Genomic DNA, 5479 nt, shown 5'->3' with positions numbered 1-5479 from the left:
CTATATCTTTCCATGTATAGGTGTACTACAGATAGCGATTTATTTCGAGATATCGATATATTTCGAGATATCACTATAGCTCAAGTAAACCATATATTACTAGATACCGCTTTTTTTAGAGAATTTTTATATTTTGAGGTATCGATATATTTCGAGATATCGATGTTCCTAGAACACGAGCTATGTCGGTACCTCGAATTACTACGAGGTATCGATACGTTTCGTTCGTCGAAATGCGCCTAGATGTCGATACATTTCGTTATTTCGAATCATTTCGATGTGCGGGTGATTTGGATGTGTCGATTTACTTCAAGGTTTCGATTTATCTCCGGGTCCCGATTTATTTCGTGGTTTAGATTTATTTCGAGGTGGCGATTTATTTCGAGGTGTTGATTTATTTCGAGGTGTCGATGTATTTCGAGGTGACAATATATTTCGATATTACTTGTCGACTGCATCAGCTTAGAACCTATTTCGTACAGAGTGGTGCGACTGCATACCTCAGCACGCGACATTAATTGCCAGACAATAAATGTAAACGTTTCCGAGAGAAAAGCGTCCGATGTGACGAACTGGCACTACGTCAAACAAATGACGAAAACGTTAGCTTTTCTTCGGTTTTTCTGCCACTCAAAGTGCTGCCAAGTTTCACCCCACCACCTCCGAACCCTCCCCAGTCATGGCTATCAGCTGGTGTGATAGAAATGGACACAGGAAAGTAATAACGTTCCATGAAATCCGATTCAAGGGACGTTAAAGGGAAAATGTTCCAGTCGGTTTATTTCCATTAAGACACGCATACTGGGCATCTACAGTGCCACATCTGCCAGATCGTTTCTATTTCAGCAGTGGAAAACAAAACTGTACTGAAGCCGCCATAGTGAGAGGCGGTTTTTGGTAGACGAAATAATAGGCAGCTTAAAACAGTGTGCCCGACCGAGACCCGAACTCGGGACCTCTGCCTTTCGCCGGCAAGTGCTCTACCTTCTGAGCTACCGAAGCACGACTCATGCCTGGTACTCACAGCTTTACTTCTGCCAGTATCCGTCTCCTACCTTCCAAACTTTACAGAAGCTCTTCTGCGAAACATGCAGAACTAGCACTCCTGAAAGAAAGGATACTGTATAGACATGGCTTAGCCACAACCTGGGGGATGTTTCCAGAATGAGATCATCAGTCTGCAGCGGAGTGTGCGCTGATATGAAGCTTCCTCGCAGATTAAAAGTGTGTGCCCGACCGAGACTCGAACTCGGGACCTTCGCCTTTCGGGGGCAAGTGCTCTACCATCTGAGCCACCGAAGCACTATTCACGCCCGGTATTCACAACTTTCTTTCAGGAGTGCTAGTTCTGCAAGGTTCGCAGGAGAGCTTCTGTAAAGTTTGGAAGGTAGGAGACGGATACTGGCAGAAGTAAAGCTGTGAGTACCGGGCGTGAGTCGTGCTTCGGTAGCTCAGATGGTAGAGCACTTGCCCGCGAAAGGCAAAGGTCCCGAGCTCGAGTCTCGGTCGGGCACACAGTTTTAATCTGCCAGGAAGTTTCATATCAGCGCACACTCAGCTGCAGAATGAAAATCTCATTCTGGAAACATAAAATTTATCTGCCATTAACGTAAAATCTATTTTTCAGCGCACTGTAATAAAGACTCACTTCAGATGATTGGACAATTAAAGAGAACTCAAACCGTTATTTTAATAGTATTCGTAGGTCCAATGCAGCATTTACCGTGGACAGTCCCTGAGCCTAGACTGTCAGTTTTATGTAGGCAGCACTACTTTAAAAAAGCACTCCGTCTTCAGGCCACAAGTGGCCAATCAGGACCATCCGACCACCACGTCATCCTCACTGAGGGTGGAGGAGGAACTGGCTCTCCCAGTCTTTGTGGTAGTTTCCTTTGACTGGAGCCGCTACTATTCGGTCGAGTAGTTCCTCAATTGGCATCGCAAGGCTGAGTGCAACCCGAAAAATGGCAACAGCGCATGGCGGCCCGGATGGTCACCCATCCATGTGCCGACCACGCCCGACAGTGCTAAACTTCGGTGATCTGACGGGAACCGGTGTATCCACTGCGGCAAGGCCGTGGCCCCTACCACATTTACATGATATTTTTGATCGTAGATCAGGTCCGATGGATCGAAAGAATGGACGTTTACCATGTTATGCACATTTATATTTTCACTACGTCGACACAGCTGGTCCAATTTCGACCACAGGTGATGGTAGCTATAATGATCGTGCCAAGCATCCCGTGTACATTAGTTGCACCCAAGTGTGTGGGCATCACAACATTCATGACATTTAAATTTGTTACTTCTTTGCTACTATATTCGCAATAAATTTCGCAGACAGTATCCGCATATGACGCTGAATGTACCTACAAAATTATATCATTGTATGACACATGTTTCAGGAGATAGGTCATAAAAACTCAGGACAAGGCCAGACGCTGCATAGTACGGGCGTGGACGCACAGCTGTAAATAAATGCCTGGTCAACGCCAAGCTTTTCCGCTAGTCATCTATAAAGATAAAAAATCCCCAATATTGTCCACCAGCGTATTTTTCTAAAACCTTTATTTCGTCATCCATTATTTTCCTGTAAAAATCGAAAATACCGTCCATCATTGTGTTTTTAAAAATCGTCTCTTATTGTCATCTATTTTTATGTATTTTAAGCCATCTATCGCTTGTGTAACATGTGGCTACAAGTCCATTCCCTTTATGGGGGAATCGAAATAATACACAACGGAAAAACGTGTGGGCCAATTTCTTCCTCATTTTTCGGAACTTCTGATAATAGTAAATCGTTGGCTTTTTGAGAGCGTGGTAGGTAGCTACAAGAGATTAGTGTAAGATTAGAATTTGGGTCAGATACAGTGCCAGGAACTTCTGTTTCTATCTGGCTAGCTTCGGAGTACTTCACCATCTACTAAGTGATGCGTTTCAATGTGAATGGTGTGTTCTGTCCTAGGTCTACCCTTTACTGCACAATGCTGTTCCTTCGATGCTATTAAAACCAGGATGTTATCAAAATATATGCACAGTGGCAGACTGGAGTCTGCTGAAATATTTCCAGCGGAGGGGAGTGCGGGAGGAGCGTCGGGGCTGGAGCGCATGATTCTGAAACTGGCTCTCTGTGTACAAATCAGCTGGTCAGTTACGAGATGCAACAAGCTGCAAGACACTAACTCTATAAGCCCTACAACTGGTCAAAGCTAAGGTTTAGCAGTATTGTGGAGAAGTCTTATCTGGAAGAGTATGAGTATATAGTAACGAATAAAAACTCTTTACTCCAGATTCCAGGGAGGGTTGGGGGCGATGGGTGAAAGTGCCCCTTTGCCTCTCCTCCCCTCCCCACCTCCTCCCCTCCACCTCGAGGACGCCAATGGCTGGCCCGTTCATTTTGAGAACATCAGAGCTGCAGTAACCTTTCTGAGAAACTGTTCTAGATGTGAAACTTCCAGGCAGATTAAAACTGTGTGCCCGACCGCGACTCGAACTCGGGACCTTTGCCTTTCGCGGGCAAGTGCTCTACCAACTGAGCTACCGAAGCACGACTCTCGCCCGGTACTCACAGCTTTACTTCTGCCAGTATCCGTCTCCTACCTTCCAAACTTTACAGAAGCTCTTCTGCGAAACATGCAGAACTAGCACTCCTGAAAGAAAGGATACTGTATAGACATGGCTTAGCCACAACCTGGGGGATGCTTCCAGAATGAGATTTTCACTCTGCAGCGGAGTGTGCGCTGATATGAAACTTCCTGGCAGATTAAAACTGTGTGCCCGACCGAGACTCGAACTCGGGACCTTTGCCTATCGCGGGCAAGTGCTCTACCAACTGAGCTACCGAAGCACGACTCTCGCCCGGTACTCACAGCTTTACTTCTGCCAGTATCCGTCTCCTACCTTCCAAACTTTACAGAAGCTCTTCTGCGAAACATGCAGAACTAGCACTCCTGAAAGAAAGGATACTGTGGAGACATGGCTTAGCCACAGCCTGGGGGATGTTTCCAGAATGAGATTTTCACTCTGCAGCGGAGTGTGCGCTGATATGAAACTTCCTGGCAGATGTCCTTGCCCGTCAATCTTACCACGCAGAACTCCAGTGGGAATGTCGGTTATCGCTGAAACAACTGGTTTTCGGCTCACTTTAACCTAATTTTTAAAGCCCGTCACAATTCTAGTTCTTGTAATAACCGATTTTCAGCCTTTTATTTACATTATTTCCTCTAGTAAACGTAGGAATCAAACAAAGATTTAAAAAATTTGACTTTCTCAGTTTCTTGATAAATGGAATCAACACGTTAAATTAAATACTTTTATGATGACCGGCAGCCGTCCAGAACGAAATTAGAATTATATTAATACCGTCAGCTGCTCACGGGTGTCGATATATATCAACGGCGACAGGTGACAATATGTGCCCCGACTGGGACTAAAGCCCGGAATCTCCTGTTTACATGGCAGACGCTCTGTCCATCTGAGCCACCGAGGGCACAGACGATGGAGAGACTGCAGGGACTATCTCGCGCACGCCTCCCGCGAGACTCACATGCTCACCTTGTATGTCCACACACTACACTCGTAGTGTCCCACACCACCACACTCATTACTCGTGGAAGACATTCTTACCAAGTCCCGTAACAGTTCGGGGAATACGTGTGCATCTTCACAGAAGAAGGTCAAGGCTGGTATTGCCAGAACCATATACGTATATGGATATGGTGTCTGTTCTTTCGGACATAATTTAAATTAAATAGTCAAATAAAACTTTGTCCGCTGTTCGCTGTTTCTCTCAAAATATGGCGAGTGCTTCTGTACTACAGAAAACTGCCAGTATTCTCCTACTGATTTTAGTTTTTAGAAGCTCTGCTCAGAAATTATATTGTAATCGGTTATCACAGCACTATGCGGGCGTTACGTATAGTCCAGCGATAAAGGGTGAAAACTTCGGCTGGAGAACTCTCTTTTTCGTTTCAATTTCTCTGTTTTCAAGGGCTACAAGCAGATAACGGCATACTCCTAGACACAGGCAGCAGATCAGGCACTTTCTGTTTTTATCGCGAAAATTTTAACTTTTTTCTTTGTATGATGTCGCAAGTCGACCAAATCAACCATTGTGCTTCACTCCTACCGCATATCGTAAAATACTTCCAGATGGTGCCATTCTGTGTTACAACTGACGTTCGACAACAGCGAGAAACTGCGTCCAGTCTCGCGCACTGCTTGTATAACAGGAACAATATTGTCTCGGCAATGCTGGACCAATCCTTTTGTTGCTCGTTTCTGTCAGCAGTGTTATTAAAGTGGCATACATCACTTTTCCCATTTTTTCTGTAACAACGCAGTATTTCAGAGCTATGGAAATCTTACGAATAAAAATTACTCGTCATTTTTAAAAAAGGATTACTTGAAAACTAAAAATTTTACTACGGCTGCTGTGGCTAATTGATATATCTGTTTTTACGTGGTTATCAGGAAA

The 5479-nt window shown here is 44.8% G+C and overlaps 1 pseudogene; it reads right to left on the bottom strand.

Annotated features, from left to right (window-relative positions):
- Positions 1-1965: 1965 nt before the first annotated feature.
- On the bottom strand, positions 1966-2083 carry LOC126290638 (5S ribosomal RNA; annotated as a pseudogene).
- Positions 2084-5479: the final 3396 nt, after the last annotated feature.

This window comes from Schistocerca gregaria, chromosome 1 (genome assembly GCF_023897955.1).
Source record: "Schistocerca gregaria isolate iqSchGreg1 chromosome 1, iqSchGreg1.2, whole genome shotgun sequence".
NCBI classification, from domain to species: Eukaryota; Metazoa; Arthropoda; class Insecta; order Orthoptera; family Acrididae; genus Schistocerca; species Schistocerca gregaria.
The sequence above is the reverse complement of the archived record's forward strand: the minus strand, read 5'-3'. Positions and strand labels throughout refer to the sequence as shown.